Here is an 18765-nt window from a genome sequence, read left to right on the forward strand (position 1 = left end):
GTACAGTTGGGTGGTAGATAGAAGTAATTATCAGATTCTTTCATGTTCTTTAAAGGAAAAAAAAAAATCTAAAGGCTGCATGACTCTTCCTTTCCAATGAAGTTTGCACCTCGAAGGAAGGCAGCGCGTGGTCTCAGCCAGCTCCGGGCTCTCCTGCTCTGCACGAGGCTCCTGGCCAGATCTCGTGGGCACCTTGTGCCATACAAAGTGATGGCTGATCCCAGGGACAGGACTCTGCGGGCACGGCCCGAGCACCCGAGGCCACACGTTGGGTTTAGCTCGGGCAGGGGTGGCGGGGTGTCCTCGGAGGCAGCGAGAAGGACCGACGCTACAGGGGACCGCCAGCAACAAAGGTATCAATCGGCGGGAGGAGCTGCACCTCTGTGCACAGCCGGAGGAACGCTCCCTGTGTCCCGAGCCCTGCGCTGTGCGCTTGAACCATACCCTGCTTGTCCGAGCCTGTGCCACGAGTGTGTGAGCCGTACCCTACGTGTCTGAGCCAAAAGCCGCCCAGTCGAATCCTACCCAATGCCTTTGAGCTGTACCCTGTGCATATGAATCCTACCTGATGCCTTTGAGCCATCCCCAATGTCTTTGAGCCATTCCCTAAGTCTTTGAGCCATTCCCTGTGTCTTTGAGCCATCCCCAATGTCTTTGAGCCATTCCCTAAGTCTTTGAGCCATCCCCAATGTCTTTGAGCCATCCCCAATATCTCTGAGCCATTCCCTAAGTCTTTGAGCCATTCCCTGTGTCTTTGAGCCATTTCCTAAGTCTTTGAGCCATTCCCTAAGTCTCTGAGCCATTCCCTAAGGCTTTGAGCCATTCCCTGTGTCTTTGAGCCATCCCCTAAGTCTCTGAGCCATCCCCAATGTCTTTGAGCCATCCCCAATATCTTTGAGCCATTCCCTGTGTCTTTGAGCCATTCCCTAAGTCTCTGAGCCATCCCCAATGTCTTTGAGCCATTCCCTAAGTCTTTGAGCCATTCCCTGCGTCTTTGAGCCATCCCCTAAGTCTTTGAGCCATCCCCTAAGTCTCTGAGCCATCCCCAATATCTTTGAGCCATCCCCAATATCTTTGAGCCATTTCCTAAGTCTTTGAGCCATCCCCAATGTCTTTGAGCCATCCCCCATATCTCTGAGCCATACCCTATGCCTTTGAGCCATACCCTATGCATATGAATCCTACCCGATGCCTTTGAGCCATCATTTTTTTTCACAAATCCTACCCTTGGTTACGAATCCTTGGTTACGACTCCTACCCTGTGCCTCTGAGCCATCCCCTACGTGTATGGATCCAAACCTCTGCGTTTGAGCCATACCTTGTGCGCTGGACCCAGACCCTATACACTTGAGCCAGACCCTATGTGTCTGAGCCACATACTTCTGCGCATTTGAGCCGTACCTTATGCATCTGAGCCAGACACTATGCATTTGAGCCGTGCCCTATGTTTGAGCCAAAAGCTACGCATTCAAACCCTCTCCTATACGTGTGTGTGCTGCCCCGTGCGTTCAAAATGTGCCCTATGCATTTGAGCCACACTTTGTGTGTCTGAGCCATACCCTACGCGGTGTTTGCAGCAAAATCTATGCATTCAAATCCTATCCTATGCATATGAGTTCTACCCTGTGCATTTAAAACCTACCCTATGCATTTGAGCTGGACTTTGGGTGTTTGAGCCATAGCCTACGCGTTTGAACCAGACCCTCTGTGTTTGAACCAAAACCTATGCGTTGGAACCCTACCCTATGCCTATGGATCCTACCCCATGCATTGAGCCATACCCATGTTTATGGAACCTCTCCTGTGCATTTGAGCCAGACCCTATGTGTCTGAGCCAGACCTTGTGTATTTGAGCCAGACCCTATGTGTCTGAGCCAGACCCTGCGCGTTTGAGCCATACTTTGTGTGTTTGAGCCAGGCCCTATGCATTTGAGCCAGACCCTATGCATCTGAGCCATGTTGTCCTATTAAAAACATAAATAATGCATGGAGTAGCTGTTCACCCCATCAGGATGTCAGGCCGAGCCAGATCAGGAGTGCAGCAGGATCTGCAGGAATTCATTAATGGCCCATTCTGTATTTCCTTTTCTCTTTAAAAACCCAGCGGAGTTACCTTGGTAATAATAAAGTGCACGATTCCAGGAGGGAGGGAACAGATTCTTATTTTGATTAAACGGATTTCTCCTCCTCCCCTCCTTGCCCCTTTTATTCCTGCCAATTTAAAATTTTTGTTTAGGGGAGAAAAAAAAAAAATTATAAGCAAATGCTAATGATGGAAAAGAGCACATTTTTTCAAGGGAGGGGAAAAAATGCCATTGGAAGTCTTCTAGGCGAAGAGATGCCGGGGGGCACAATATATCAAAGAAAATATAATACACCCAGGTTAAAACTAATGATTGCCATATAATTAGATGTGAACCATTGTGCTATAAATGTGTATTCTTCAGCGTGCTGTGATTTTACTGTAAAAGAGAGAGAGAGAGTGAGCGCGAGAGAGAGCGCACAAGAGAAAGAAAGACAGAAAAACACAGAACCCAGCAACATACTATAAAAAGCACTCTGTTGACTTTTCTGCTGTTTAGTATTCCTTGCCCGTACTCCCCCGGGAGTATGTAATTAGTGCTTTATGAAGAGTGCATTTAAAGCAGTTTAATATTCACCTCATTCAGTCTGAAACAATGTGATCACTGCTTAGACAAATCACTGCTCCTTACTGACATCCTCTGTCAGTACATTACCTCTGAAAAGACCTTTCAAGAGGCTTGGATGTTAATTAGTTGTCTATCATGTATAAACAGAGCAGTGAGCAGAAGGGCTGCACCAGGCCAAAGCCACAGAGGGAAATACTGGAAATACTTTTTTCTTTTTTTTTTCCCCCCTCCCCCTTTAATGAAAATTCCTGGCTTTCTCGTCCCCCGCTCCCTGGTTTGCTGGCGTTTCGCAGTTTTGCGTGGCCTGGAGTGGAGCCCGGGTTTCCCTGCCGCCGGGTGCCCTCCCAGGGATGCTGAGCCAGCCTGGTCCCGCGGCTCTTCACCGCCCCGGCCCTGCAGGCAAGGTGCTGCCGGATCCTGGCCAGCCTGTGGAGCATCCTCCGCTCTGGCCGGGGGCCTGCTGAGCTGCCCAGCTGCCCCCCAAAGTGTGAGCATCCCGGCCTGCATCCCAGCCCACACCCCAGCACTACATCCCAGCTCTGGATCCCAGCACTACTTCCCAGCCCTGTACCCAGTGCTACATCCCAACCCCACATCCCAGCCCTGCATCCCAGCCCTGCATCCCAGCCCTGCACCCCAGCTCTGCATCCCAACCCTGTATCCCAGTGCTACATCCCAACTTTGCACCCCAACCCTGCATCCCCATGCTCCATCCCAGCCCTGCATCCCTGTGCTACATCCCAACCCTGCATCCCCATGCTCCATCCCAGCCCTGCATCCCTGTGCTACATCCCAACCCTGCATCCCTGTGCTCCATCCCAGCCCTGCATCCCTGTGCTACCTTCCAACCCTGCATCCCCATGCTCCATCTCAGCCCTGCATCCCTGTGCTCCATCCCAACCCTGCATCCCTGTGCTACATCCCAACCCTGCATCCCAATGCTCCATCCCAACCCTGTATCCAAGTGCTACATCCCAACTCTGCAACCCTGTGATACATCCCAACTCCTCATCCCTGTATTACATCCCAGCCCCACATCCCAGCCCTGCATCCCAACCCTGCATCCCAGCGCTCCATCCCAACCCTGCGTCCCTGACCCTGCATCCCAGCCCCATTTCCCAACTCTGCACCCCTGTGCTACATCCCAGCCCCACATCCCAACCCTGCATCCCGGTGCTCCATCCCAACCCTGCATCCCCGCCCCACATCCCAACCCCTCATCCCTGTGCTACATCCCAGCCCTGTATCTCATCCCTCACCCCGCAGGTGCCCTCCCAGGCAGGCGGGGATACGCAGCTGAATCCCCCCGGTGCCGAGCCCCTCCTTGCCGCTCTCCTCGGCAGCACCACGCTGCCGTACATGCTTCCCTGAATACGGAAGCACCCAACCCAACGAGCTGGCCGAGCCGCTCGGCAGGAGGGGGCAGGGGACCCCCAATCTCTCATGGCAGCACCCCGCCACGGTTGGGGATGTTCCCGCCGGGACACGGGCATGGCGATGGGACCAGGCGCCTGCCAGGGCAGGAAGGTGGTTTAATCCCAGCACTGACACCAGTTTAGTGACTGAACACGCTGAACTAGCGCTTCTGCACCTATAAAATGTGGTTACTGACACCCACCCACTTTTCTAACATGCTTGGAAATGAATGGAGGGAAAATACTATAGGAAAAGGAAGTATTGCTATTTAAAACGGAGTTTAGCTTAGCACGGTGGCTTTACCCAGCACAAAGCCCCGCTGCTTTGCTGCGGCGCTCGCTTTGTCGCCGCTGCCCAGCAGCTCTCGCTGGAAGGGACACGCCAGCTGTCGCGACCCTCCTCCTCCTCCGTGGCACCAGCACGGGGGGACGAGGGGTGGAGGAGCGGGTGGGAGACCCAGCTCAGGCACCTTATTGCACCCCGAAGTGGCTCTTTAGCCATTCAAAGAGACTCTTTTCGTTTTCCATGTGCCCTGCTGTCCCGGGTGAAACGTCTGGCAGCTGACGGCGGCCACCTCACCCCGCCTGCCCCCGGCTTTACCTCCTCAGGGAAATCCAGCAGACCAGGGGCAGCACCGGGCCCCGCTGTGCATCGCTCATCCCCCCCTGCAGCCCCACTCTGCCTGTGGGCTGCCAGCCTCGAGCCCTCCTTCCTCAGAGCAGCTTGTCCCCTGCAGCACCCCTGCATCCCCGCCGTGTCCCTCTGCGCGTCCCCCATGTCCCCCCCTGTGCCCGCTCGCTGGGTGCCAGGTGGATTCCAGGAGCTGCTCCCAGCTCTGCTGGTGGCTCCTCAAGCCCGGCCTTAGGGTGGGGATGGAGAACCAGGAGTCACGGGAATCCTATTTGCTGGCTTCCATCTGGCAGCCCCCATTTGCCCACCCGGGTGCTGGCGAGGCAAATCCAACAAATCCAACATTTCCCGGGGTCGGAGCAGCCGCTCGCTCCCTCCCAGAAGGTGTTTAAGGGGCAGGCGAGGTCCGGCGCTGCCCTTCCCCTTCGACAAGCAGCAGACACGGGCTGTTGCTCGCTCTGCTGCTGGGAGCAACCATCAAAGCTTGAAACCATGAACGGTTTTGGGTGGGACCCCCCGTCCCCCATGGCCGGGCTCCCCACTCGTGCATCCCCATGCACAGCCCCGCGCCACGGTGGGGACACCCCGAGCATCCCCACGGGACACCTTCCTGAGCCTCCCTGCCCACCTGGCCACCACGCAGCGGCTCCACGCCCTCCGGCTTGGGGTTTTTCCCCCTTTCTCTCCCTTTTCTACCAGTTTGTTTCCCCGGCTCTCTTAGTCACGAAGGTGAGGCACTGACAGAGACACAGACATCAAAAACAAGAGGTGATGAAACGCCAGGAATAATTAAGTTGCACTAAATCACTGGGCCCCAGTGGCACGCTGCCAAAGCGCTGAGGAAACTGGAGCATGAAGGAGCTGAGTTATTATTAATAATCACCAGCGCCCTCGTGAACAACAACCTATTTTGCACCTCTTTGTACCAAAGGAGTGGGAAGGGAGCAGCCGGCCGTAGGGACCGGGATGGGGAGAGGACCATCAGCGTTGGGGACAGAGCAGGGGACAAGAGCCCCTGATCTCCTTCCCACTGGTTCTGCCGGTGCACGGCGCTGCACATCCCACCGTGCGCGGGTATACGCGGGACTGGATCCATCCCGGGGCCATCGGCCGGGCTGGGCTGGCCACGCTGCAGGTAGCCCAGGGCCAGAGCAAGTCTGCTCCCGCCACGCATCCTCCACGCAACCCCGAGCCTTACGTAAGGGCGGGCTTATCCGCCTGCCATCAGGGCTCATCCTCGCACCGGGCTGCAAGCAAGAGCTCCCGTTCCCAGTGTGTGGGTGAGCCTGCTCGCCCCGGGCTGGCATTGCACAGCCCCTGCACCTCTGCCTGGCCCAGCTCGCAGGGTGTTTGCACGACGCATGCACCGGGCTGCCACCGCCTGCCCTGCAATAGGCGATGGGCGGCTGATAGCGGGCCCGCGTGCGGCCGGCCTAGGCCCGGCTTTGCAGGGGGCTTGGGATGTGTTTTGTGTCAATGTGCAGCTGATCTCCTTCCTCTGAAATAGTTAGATCTTTGATTTTAAATAATGCAACTTCTCCAATATTTATATCATGATAAAATTCTAGTGCTTTCAAAATCTTCACACAAGCCTAAGCAGACGTATTTTAAAATTACCTACCATGCATCTTCATACTTTGTTTAAGGCATGAACAATGGCGTATGAATGGGAACAGCTTCTGGAAAAGCGTCTCTTTTTGACAAAGGCCAGTCCAAGAACATCACACCGAAGGACTAACCTGAAGCCAGAAATGACAGTGTTGTGACCCGTTTTCACCCTTCAGAGCTCTCGGGAAGGTGCTGCTGGGTGTGCAGGACTTGCTGCCTTTGCTGCTCTGCGGCCCCCTCCGGGTCTCACCTCTGTTACGTGCTTTAAGGACCGAGGGAAGCCCCCCAGCACCCCTTGCTGGCAGGAGGGATGCGCCGGCTTCCACAAGCTGTCCTGGGTCCCGCTGTGCTTTTTGGGGAGAGAAAAGAGACTTTAGTGCAAAGATTCCCCTCCAATGAGTGCTGAATCGATGGCTTTATGTTGCATGGGAGGGCCAGGCTTGTTTGAGGGTTTGATCATACTTGGCTCCATCTCTGCAAGAGCCCGGACAGGCTCTTTGCAGGGTTTGGGGTTGATTTTGGATGCCACGTGGCCGGGGGCAAAGCTCAGGCCCCAGCTCCCACCGCTGTTCCCACCAGCACGCGTTTCGTCAGGGGAAGTGTCCTGACCTGGTCAAAATCCTCCCTGGCAGGGTAAACCCAACGGTGTCGAAATTTCGGAGAGCTGCAAATCTAATGTGTTTGTAAAACCTTTAAGCCTCCGTCTGCAACACACAGGTAAACCTTTAATTCCCTGACAATACAGAGCTAACTCCCAGCTAAATCCTTAATTCCTGCGCACCGTAGCCCCGTGAATTCGGCTCTCTGCAGCCCAGGGCTCGTCTGCACTGAGCAGCATCGGCTGCCTGCTGCAGCATCGCGCCCTTCGGATGTGGTCTGTATGCTCCTGGCGGAAAAGTCCCCTAAAATAGCTGTGCCCCAGGTTCTGGTGCTTTTACCGAGTCGATCAAAATCCTTGAAACGCCTTTTGCATCTCTGTAAAATAGGAATAACGACAGGTCCTGCATCCCGGCAGTGCCCTGAGGTCGCTGGGGGACGGGGAGGATGGGAAGGAGCCACCCAAGCCCGATGTCCCGGCTCCGGGCCAGCCCTCCCTTCCTCTAAACCAGCTGAAACGTTTCCAGCCGATGTGACATGTTGGAATGAGCCCGTTGCCTGCTCTGGCGGGTGCTGCGAGGCTCGTGAAGCATCGCCAGCATCCGCTGAAAGACTTTCCCCCCGGAGCCTGCCGGAGCTGATCCCCGTGCGATAGCGAGAGGGTGCAGCTGTGGAGAGACCCAGCCGGCCCGGAGCAGGCGGCGGGGACGCCGAGTGAGCCCGACGGGTTTGGGAGCTCATCAGCATAATGATGACAGCGCTGGCGATTGCTCCACGCATTGTACAACGCGGGTCCCAGCCGCTGGGAGAACGTTTCCCAACCTGGCGAAACCTGTACGAACGACCACCCTTTCTTAAGCAATTTTCCTGACTCAAGATCCCACCCCGAGTCAGCAGGAGATGGCTCTCTGCTGCCTCTTACAAAACATCTCCATCCAAACCGGTTTCCCCATTAATCCCTCTTCCAGGGATTATTTTTTCCTCTTCTTTTTGGGGGGGGGGGTGACTGTGGGTGCTGTTGACTCTTTGGGAGGGTGTTTGGTCTTGTGTTGGACCATGGTGCTGCGTTGATGTGGCTTGGTTTTCCCCGGCTGGGGGCTGACACCACCCACGGCATCAAGCTCAGATTAGCCAAAATCACGGCCTTTATAGAAAAAACTTTCCTAAGGCGGTGGGGAAGGGAATGACTCCTCTGGGAATGGGCAAATCCAGGTGAGACACGGGGAGAGACCGTCCGGCAGTGCCGGGGGATGCTCATCCCTTTTTTATATTAATGGCCCAAATATTGACCTGGAGCAAATCCAGAGGATGACACCGTGTTCACCTCCTCTGGGTTTACAGCAAATTTCTGAGGGGTGAATATTTTTCTAGATGAATGAAAAGTTGCTAATTTATTTCAGTGCTCAGCGAATGGTCCTGGTGGGGTAAAACCCATTGGTGACATACCCTGAACTTGTGTATGGAAACATCTGCTGTTGCTTCTAGCCTGTTCAAGACACTTATAAATTCATTTTTCCCTCTTGGGGACAACCCGCCGCCACCTCGCCGGTGTCCTGCCGAGCTCTGCGGCCGGGCGCCGGCAGGCGAAGGGTTACACAGCCCCATCTGCTCAGCTCCCCATTTCACAAGGGCGGGTTTGGAGTTTTACTACAAGTTTCAGACAATGAAGGTGTGTCTGCGCTCGGTGCCTGGTTTGCCCGTTGTGTAGGCGTCGGGTTCAGCGCCGTCTTGTCAACACTTGAATATGTTGAGCATCACTCACGGGGCATTCTGTAAGAAACCTATTAAGTTAATTACCGAGGCTCGGTGTGTGTGTATGTGTGTGTGAGAGCGAGCGTGTGCGCCTCTCCTGTAAAAATTTGGCTTTCTTCGTTGCAAGACACTTCTGATGCAAGAAGAGCCTCTTGGTGTGATGACATCTTGTCTGCTGCTGTAACTGATACGGGGCTCGCATCGTGCCACCTGCAAGCCAGAGAGGCTGGCAGCTGGTTTGAGGGTCAGGGCAGGACCCCCACGCAGCCCACCCCCCCCAAACACAGGGATCTGCTTCAGGTCTTGGTGGTGGCCCTGACTATAGGCTCATGAGGGGTTAGGATGTAGATCGGTCCTAAATCTGTGGGGTTTGAACTCAAACCAGGCTGTGGTACCTGCGTGGGGCCAGCCCGAGCATCCCTGTAGGTTACAGCAGCTCTTGCAGTCGGCTTATATCATCGTTTCTGCTCCATCCGAGTACCTGGGAAAATGCAGTTTTGACCCCTTGGTTTGAGGAGAGGGCTGGGAAGGGACCTCTTGGTCTTTATATTTGCACCACCACCTGCAAGTGGGCCAAAATAATCAGGGCTGGAGGCAGGGAACTATTCTTCTTGGTCTGAGGGGGGGTTGTTGCAGCCCTGGGAGGCAGGAAAACACGGTTTGTGCAAGGAGACAGAAATAGCCTCCAGCAGCACCGATGAGCATCCCTGGGGGGGCAGCCCCCCACTTTCCCTCTCCCCCCACCCCGCAAGCCTCTCCACCACCTCTGCATCCCCCTGGAGAAGGAGCCGTGGGTCTGAGCCCCAGCCTGGACAAGACCAGGGCTGTTGGAGTGATGATGAAACTCCACGAGCAGCAGCACGTGTCTGCGCTGCCCAGACCCAGCCTCGCCATCGCCTCCCGCCTTCCCCCACGTCCTCGCCCAGCCGGGCCAAAACGGGGCTGCTGCACGCCTCACCGCCCCCGAAATCCGTAAAAAATGAGTTTTCCTTTGCTAGAGCCCAAGCCGGGGTAGGGAAGGAGGGCGAGTGCTGGCTCCTGGCTCCCAAGGTGGGTTTTTTTTTGGGGGGGAGGCACATGGGGCATTGCACAAACAGCCCCCGGCGCTTGCACGCGCCCCAGGTAGGGCGGCTCGGCCTCCTCCTTCCCGCGCCGAGAGCATCCCACGGGAGCCCGGATCCGGTGGACTTTTATGGAAGAAAGGGAAGTCCATGGCACCGCCGGCGCAGCCTTGGCAGCCGCAGCGCTGAGCGCCCGCCAGCCGCGCAGCAACAGCGGCGTCGCCGCCGTTAACCCCTCATCCTCGAGCCGGGGGATGCCAGACCTCCGCCCGCACGGCTCCTGCACTCAGGCAGCTGCTGCCTGCTGGGGGGCAGCTCTTCGAGGGGGGGGGGGGCAGCAACTCCGGTGTGGGTCTGCCGTGAGCTGGGGGCTGTAGGATGCTCAGCAGCAAAAAACACCGGCGAGAAGACGCGCCTGGTTCTTTCTCATCATCTAAATCGATGCAAAGGGCCCGTGAGCGTCCCAAAGCTCTCATCCTTCAAGAACCCCCCCCCTTCACCGAAAAAAACAACAAGCAGGAGGGAAGCGGGGGGAGAGCTCGTGCTGCTCCAGCAAAGGATGTTTCCTGTTGGAGTTTCTCCCGTCCCAGGGGCAGCTCTGGACTCTCCCTCCGAGTGCTGCCAAGTCCTGCCGTCAGGAAGCGGCTTGAGGCAGAGGGGGGGGATGGCGAGGCCGAGCCCACGGCAGCCCGGATGCGCTGGCGGGGGCCAGACAGCACGTTCCCCTCCTGGCGAGTCCCCGCCGGGGGCTGTCGTCATCAGATGTAAAAGGGAGACTTTTGGGCCAACGGAAGGAGGAATTAAAAAAAAAAAATAAAATTAAAGACAAATCAACCCCCCCTCCCCAACCCCACGCTCCTTCCCCAGCGCTCCCATCAGATTAGCGAAGCCAAAATAGCCAAGTTGGCCCAGAGCGGTAGCAGGGCTGGCACGCGCGGGCTTTGATCCACCCCCGCGCCCGGGAAGGTGGCTGGGCTGGGGATCAGACACCCCAGGGAGGAGGAATTTGCAGGGGAGGTTTGTGGGGTGTGTGTGTGTGTGCACCCCCAGCCACCACCCTCCTCCGTCCAGCCCCGAGATGCCCCCCCTGCGCCGGGGCTTGGCTGCTGGAGGAGGGGGGACGCAGCATCCCCGTAGGGTTTGGGGGAGCGATGCGCTCCGCGTCCTGCCTCCCAACCCCGCGGGCCCCCTTCTGCTGGGAATCGCCCCCCAAAAGCTGGGCTCGTGCCCCAGTTTCACAGCCTGGACTTTCAATCCCGGTCATCGCGGGTGTGTCAGCGTGGACCCGGCCTTTGCATCACGTCAGCGGTGCAAAAACCCGCTCTGAAATGCAGGACCACCCCGGAGAGGCGGGAGGGGACGCTGCTTTTGGGAAGGCTGGAAAACATCAGCTTTATCCGTGCTCCTAAAGCCTCTGCAGCATGATACGAGGTGACCAGGCTGTATTTTCATCCTGAAGAGCCTCCCATCGTGGCTGAGAGAAGCCACGGCACGTCCCGTGCGCCCAGCACCGCTGCGTCCAGCACCCACTGGGCTCCTGCCCTCCTCCTCCTCCTCCTTCATCCTTCCCCCTCGGAAGCTTGGAGCATCCCTGCCAGCCCAGCTGAGCCTCGCAGAGCGTTGCACGTTTCACGCGTGAAATGTTGAGGCCCACGTGCCCCACAGACATGTTTTATTACCGTTTATTACTGCTTGGACAGTGGCTGGGAACGTGCTGGCGCTTTGCAACCGCCGAAGCAAATTTATTCCTGTCCCCAAAGGCGAAGCAGCCGGCAGAGTCTCCCCACGGGCGCATCCTCCCGGCTGTCCCACGCCTGGCCCCAGGGGAGGGTTTCGGCGCAGGCTCCGCTCTCGTCCGCACAGAATCGGGCTTCAGGCCTTTAAATGACTGAATTAGGCAAAATTTGGTGATTCTCCAAGAATCCTCCGGAAATCTGCTGCTGGAAAAGCAAGCTCATCTTAAAGCTACACGCACGCAGAGCAAACAAGTTTTCCACTCTCCAGAACTGTCGAGACTTGGGATGGAAAAGACCTTTTCAGTCCTACCCAGCCCTTTTTCTGGCCAGTTCAAGCTTGTTCCCTGTGTTGAAATCTTGGGGGCTTTGCTCGTGGCTTTAAAACCTCCCATGGTGCACCTTTCTCTGGGGTTTTTGCAGCGTTTTGCAGATGCCCCGTCAGAACTGGGGGTGATGGGGTTGCCCCAGCACGCGTGGACGGTATTGAGGGGCACTTGCCCCCCGGCTCCATGGGGTGAATGAATGGGGGGGGGGCCCACCAGGAGAAGGACGGCGCTTGCGCCGAAGCCCAGCGCAGCGAAGCAGCCGCGCAGAGCGATGCAGGTGTGGCCCGGCAGCTGCTGGGAAAATCGGTGTCGCAAGCAACGTGTTTGAGCAGTGCCACCCTGCCACAGCGACCGGGGCAAAAACTCAGCGAGGTGCAAAAACTGCCCTCCCCCTTCTGCCCCCCCCTGCGCCTGAGCCATCCTCAGGCCTTCCTCCTCCTCCTCCTTCTCTCCCAAACCCAGCGCCGCTTCCCACCCCCACAACGCAGCCGTTATCCCACCGGCACCGAGGAGGCAGGGGATGCTTACGGGGGGTCCCGGGTGGATCGTGTGTGGGATGAAGTCCACCCCAGCCCCCCCCCTCGGCGGGGCAGCACGGGGCCAGTGGGTCAGGGTGACTCATTTGGCAGCCAGCTCCGCCGTGAGCTCGCCCGCAATTGCAACACCGCGGGGATATTAAACCCAGCCAGCCACGGAGCCCGGCATCCACGCAGCTTCCTAACACGCCCCTGGGGTTGCTATCAACATCCCTGTTGTTCTTAGCAATCGCATCCATCATTTATCATCCCGGTTTACAACAGAGGCCCAGGGGCTGGGAGACGGGGTGTAACCGCGCAGGACGCGATTGCGACGCTCTCCAAAAGGGTCTTTTGGGTGCGCCGGGTTGCAGCCACCCCACCGGGTGCTGCTGCCTGCTGCCTGCCCGCTGCTGCGCCGGCTTCCAGCCGCTGTGAACAAAAACAAGGCAGAGCCGGTGGAGACAGCAATCAGAGCATGTACAGCCCTTTCCATAGGCTCATTTAAATCATCTTTTTGTTCAACTGGTGCAATTTTCTCGCTTAAACTCTGGCGCTTCTCTGCCAGGGACCCAGGAGAGAAGGGGCAGCAGGAAAACTCCTTCATGCAGTTTCTTGGCAAGCTGGCCAACCTCGACTCCCAAATCCATCACCTGTAGCCACGTGGCGAGTGTCCCAGCAAAGCCACATCTCACGTGCCCTCCTGCGGCGGCTTGGCTGAACGTCTGGGGCCGGAGCCCAGCATCCTGCATCCCATTCCCCCCATCCCAGCGCTACCCTCTGCCTCTAGAACACCACAGGTGTTTTTTTTTAAAAAAAAAAAAACACAACCAACGAAACACAATAAAACAAACCCTCCTTTTTCAACAGAAGTGTTTTGGCTGAAGTTTCAAAACCATCCGAGTGTCATCACGGCCTCCGCCCCGCTGGCTTGGACCCCTCACCTAGATTGCTAAGGAAAGGCGCAGATAGGCAGAGCGCGTGTGCCAGCAACGCCTAAGCCAGGCAGGTATCTGTCGCTCGCTGGAAATCCACCCAGCAGAGCCTCCCTCTTTTGAAACGGGCTGTTCTGGCGCTGGAAACGCTGTCCTTGGGCTTCTAGGAGGGAGGCAGGAGCCCGGTGAAGGTCTCTGCAGAGTGCGGATCCTGATCGGTTCGGGTTATTAAGAGCAGCATTTTGTCTCTGCTGCTTTTATGCTCCTAGATTAAAAAATCTTGCAAAGAGCCGAACACCGAGGTGATTTATGTTTATTTTGCTTACTTAATAACCCTATAGCATGTCCTTCCCTGGGGCATTAGGGTGTATCAGACAAGCATTAATTTAAATTACAACCGTGCCTGATATTTATTTTTTAATATATTTTTATGGTAGCCCTCCCCGTTTATAGCGATCTAGAAAAAAAGCCAGGCCACACCAAGAAGCTGTAATTGCTACCTAATAATCCTAAAAGCAATCGGGGTAAATCGTCAGCGATGTTGACCCCGGAAAGCCAGAGGAGAGGCTCTTTGGAGCCGTGTCGGAGCGGTGACATCCCAACGTGGCCACGATCCTGCTCCGAGCCGGGGACCCAAGGGTGGCAACGGGACCCCCTGAGCTGCTTCTGTGCCTGGAAATTTCCCAGGGGCTCTAACGAGCCTCGGTTCATTTTTTTAGATGAGGTTGTGTAGTGCAGCGGAGCGGATTCATGCAGCACCATCTATTTGGTGGTCACTGCCTGCTGAGAAATGGTGTCCTGGCACGATGCTGGTATTAAAAACACCCCGTTTTGGCGCTTTTAGCAGCGTCAGTCCACAAACAGGCAGATCTACCGGCCGTGGGGTACCAGCCCACCTGGGTTTAGCTTTTCCCCACCACCCACCGAGGTTCTGGATCTGCCCTAAAGAGAAGTTCCCCGCAGAAAGAAATGTACCTTTTCCACTCTTTCTGCGCCCATACGTGGCTCGGATGGAGTTTATTAAGCTTTCATGCACAGACTGAGAGCGAACAAGGCAAATATCACCCGGAATGGTGAGACTCTGTGAGAGTTAAAGGAAATGAAAATAATGGGCTTGGGCTACAGGTACTGGGGGATTGGTAGCCCCGGGGCAATGGCACATATCCTGAGCAGCTCGGCAGGTCCTCAGGGACACGGTGCTGGACCCCGCATCGCCGGAGCCTGTGGAGAGGAACAGGAGGCTCTTGAGCGGCGGGTTAATCTCCTGCCATTTGCATGCATGAAAAGCAAAGCATCTGAGCAATTAAGAGCCAGGTGGAAAGTTAGGCTGGAGGCGTGGGGTACCCGTGTTTCAGTAGCGGTGAGATGCTGGGGGTCATTTCTGCCTCGGGTCCGGGGTCGCCGGTGCCACATCTCCAGCAGTGCCAGCGGAGTGAAACCAGCTCTGAGCAAGAGCTGAGGGCCCTGAGTCATCCTGAGGATCCGGGAACTGGGGCTACGGGGAAGCACCAGAAAGCGGGAGGCTGAGGATTACATCTGGCGTTGGGAAAGCTGGTCTGGTTCCAGTGGGAGGGGGAGGTTTCTCTGGATTTGGGGTGCGATGGGAGCGGGGTGCTCTGCCGGGCTTTGGCGTGGGTTTATCTGTGGCCTTGGGGACACAACCCTTGGTCTCCTCTCTGCAATAGGGTTGTCCCAGCTTGGGGCTGAGCACGTAGAGATGAAGCAGGAGAGGGCTCAGGCACCCCAGAACGTGCCGGGGAGCCACAGGAGGGGTGCAGGGAGTTGCGACCCTGGGGTTGGGCAGTCAAAAGAGTGTGTGAGGTGCCAGGATGTCCGTAATCCTCAATTTTCCTGACTTCCCTGGTCAGCAGGCAGCAGGCGCAGTGCGCGTGCATCCCCCGTCCCAGAGCGGGGATGCCGGGGAGCATCTTTGCTCCCTGTGTGCACGAGCTCCCCACAAACCTCCATTTCCATGAGCACCCGGGGTCTCTTCCCACCATCACCTGTGCTAAGTCATTCCTCGCCCTGGGAATCTGCTGTTAAAACACTTTTCTGAGTAATATAGCCAGGAGAGACTCTTCCCCACCGTGCCCTTCCCCTCCTGACAGCACAGGGACCTCCCTGGCTGGAGGTGACATCCCCACCTTGGTGGGCTTTTCTTCCGTGAGCTCCTTCCATGTCTTTCTCTGTGTTTTTCTATTTCTACTAATTCCTTTCCCGATGGAGAGGACACGACGGGGACGCGCCAAGCTTTAATTCAGTGGCATAACAGCGTTGGCATAACGGGATGTGACATTTATATGAAAAAAAGGATTTGTATGGTAGGGGCTGACAGACTCCTTCGGGCACAAAGCCCCAGCTTGATGGTGATGGGAAAAGCAAGGGTGGTCTGGAGCCGTGCTGGCAGGGAGAGGGTCGGCGTGGCGTGGGCGAGCCGGGGCAGTTCACCACCATCCCACACCCCGGCGCGGGGATCGGCGTGGAAGAGAGTTAAAAAGCAAATGGGCAGCTGAGCTGGGAAATGCCAGAGTTTGGGAGTGTTGGGAGCTCGCCGGGCCCTGCCCTGCTCTCTCATGGCCTCCCTCCACGCAGAAATAATTGGAGGGAGAGTTTCTCTTGGACCGGATTTTTTTCTCACATGCTTTTTGTTGGAAAGCAGGATGAGCCTGAATGTTTCTGGGAGCTGGGGCAAGGCCGGATCCTCACCAGCGGTGCTGGCTTTGGTGGCGAGGAGGAAAACCCAAAGTGTGCACCTCCCCTGCAAGGACACGGTTGAACAGATCCGTATCCAGCTGCAATTAGCATCCTATTCCTTGTTCAAGCCTCCACTCAGCTCACAGGAGGCTGGATTGCCATCCCGGCGGCTCTGCCCTTCCCGGGATGCTCCCCTGCACTCCCGAGAGCCAATGCATAAATCCTGACCTCATTATAAAGATCACAGAAAGAGAAAATAACAAATCTGGGCTCCTGGCTGTGCCGGCTTTGAAGCCGCCTTCCCCCCGTCAAGCTAGCGTGCCGTAAGCGAGCAGCGCAGGAGGAGCCCTGTTTGTTTGGGGATTAACTTCCCGACTTGGCTAATTGTTGGTTAATCGTATCAGCACGCTGCCGGGCCGGCACCTCGGCCGCTGCCCCGTGGGACACGGCCCCCAGCACCCGGATGAGTCCCAGGGGGTCCCCGGGGTCCCCAGGGTTGGGCTGGGGCGCGCTCCCGGCGAGGTGGCAGCAGCCCAGCCCCGCTCTGCTGCGCAGCCCTGGGTCCCATCCGTCATCTGTTTGTCCTGGTCCCCTGCCAGCGATTGTGCCGATTCCCACACCCACTTTCCATAACCCTCCGTCCTCGCCCGGGCGAATCGCTGGCGCGCTCGCCACCCATCCCTTTCCCCTCCTCTCCGATGGGATCAGACACGTTCTGGAGAGGGGGAAGAAAGGAAAGGGGGAAAAAAAAAAAAAAAAAGATCAAGAGGAAAACAAAATGTGACTCACTGCCTTCTTAATTTATTTGTATTTATTTATCCCCCTGCCCTACGCTGCAACGAGCAGCAGGCAACACCGAGGGCTGGTCGCAATCTCCCGGAGAGCCCCGGTGTGGCCGGCGTCCAGCTTGGCAAAGGGGTGTTGGGAATGGAGGGGAATAATTTTCCTCACTTTTGGCCAAGAAAAAGAGCACGGAGAGGAGCTCCTGGCACAGAAATTGTGCGGCACAGATTTCTAAGGCTGTCCAGGTCTCCGCGCGAGCATCCCACCAGCATCCCGTGCCCCACTTGACACCGCGCAGCACGGACCGGAGGGTGGAAATATCTAATTCCACCTCCTACACTGTGTCCTCGGCAGGGGAAAGAGAGAAAGAGAAGATAAAAGGCTGGGAAGCTCAAATGGTGTCATTAGGAACTATTAATGCTCTCATAAAATGGCATTAATAAACCCGGCAGCTCATCAGCGTCCATTAGCTCCGCTCGTGGCAGGGATCTTCGGGGGCTGCTGGTGTGTGATGCTCCCCTCGCCGGCATTTCAGCAAAGGGGCAACGGGCTGGAAGGGGGGTTTATTCCTCCCTGCAAACCATTCCCCCCCCCCCCAAACTAGCAAAAACCTGCTTCCCATCTGCAGGTGCCCCTCGCCCTGGGGCGCAGCTGAGTTTTACACCCGACCCTGCCAGCCCAGCAGCCCGTGCCTATGGCGAGCAGAGTTTGCTCCCTTGCTTCCAGAATAGCTGTTTACTATTTAAAAAAAAAAAAAGGCAGGGTTTACTGTGCTCTCCCTACTTTCTCCCTCCCGCCCTCTTCCTGTTCTCGCCTCTTAAAAGGAACTTTATCCTTTGACTCTCCCATCCCCGGGGCTAGCCAGAACCCACTGCATCTCGGGGCGAGCGGGCAACCCACATCAGCAGGCAGGAAAACAGGGAGGAGGCCCGGCCTCTCCCGATAAGCCCATGGCAAAGCCAGGAATAGCAGCGAGGTCCCCGCACGGGAGCAGCCCTGCCCGGAACAGAAAAAAAGCCTCAATCCCTGCCTTTGAAGAGCGGGGGCTGGCAGCCGGCCCGGCCGCATGGCGAGTGCGGGGTTTGCTGTGAGCTTCCTCGGCCGAGCCCGGCACATCTGGGGCAGCGGGCACAGCTGGAGGGGCTGGGGGTAGAGCCGAGGTGCACATCTGGATGGAGGAGGCACGCAACATCCTCCGGGCAGAGCGGGCGAGCGCGGCGGGGTGGGCTGGGGAGGCACATCTGGGTGCAGCGGGAGCGCACGTCTGGATGGAGCGGGCGCGCGCATCTGGGCGGGTTGTGCTCGCACATCTGGGCAGAGCAGGCAGGGAGAGAGCAGCCAGCGCAGCCCCGCGGCCTCGTGTGTGTCCCCCCCCTAGGGTGCTTCTCCCCCCCCCACCCTGCAATCTGCTCACCGCCTTCCCCTCCTGCTGGGAACTGAGGCATCCGAACGCACCAGTCGCTGCCCAAAAATCTTACTCATCACCTCTCTGTCACCGGGATATTTTCAGCTCTGGCTGCCAAGGTGGCAAGCCAGCCCTGGGGAGCCGATAGCCAGGGAGCCAAGCAGGCACTTTGGCTTCCCGGTGACCTTTGCTGTGCCACAGGCAGCTCGCAGGAGGCTGTCGCCAGCCGTGACTCAGTGCAAAGCAGGTTTCTTTTTGGAGAAAGCAAAGCTTTGATCCCCAAGTGCTGGGGAACCGACCATGTTCCCCGCGTGCGCTTTTGCTTGCAGTTATCTGATGCATCTTTTTTGGGGGGGTAATAACTCCCAGGGCAGGTTAGGACGGAGGAGCCCTGGCAGGGGTGCGTGTGTGGGCAGGACTGGAATAACGGGTGCCGTGGGAGAGGATTTACGAGCGCTGGCAGCGGCGGCGGTGTGAGGTGGGGGCCGGCCAGGAATAGCACAACAGGTCAGGGGTGAGGGGGCTTGTGCGGGGCCAGGATGGAGCCGAAGCTCCCACCGTTGTCCCTTTGTCGTTAATCCAGCCCCAGCGGGATGCTGGGTGGTCTCAGAAAAGCCCCCGTCCTCCAGGGAAGTGTCCCAGGCCAGGGATGGAGA

The 18765-nt window shown here is 57.1% G+C and overlaps 1 protein-coding gene across 5 annotated transcripts in view; it reads left to right on the forward strand.

Annotated features, from left to right (window-relative positions):
• The window catches only part of PEBP4 (phosphatidylethanolamine binding protein 4), an 80837-nt gene that overhangs the window by 53426 nt on the left and 8646 nt on the right, over positions 1 to 18765 (forward strand). The window lies entirely within an intron of this gene.

This window comes from Strix aluco, chromosome 28 (assembly GCF_031877795.1).
Source record: "Strix aluco isolate bStrAlu1 chromosome 28, bStrAlu1.hap1, whole genome shotgun sequence".
In the NCBI taxonomy this organism is placed as follows: Eukaryota; Metazoa; Chordata; class Aves; order Strigiformes; family Strigidae; genus Strix; species Strix aluco.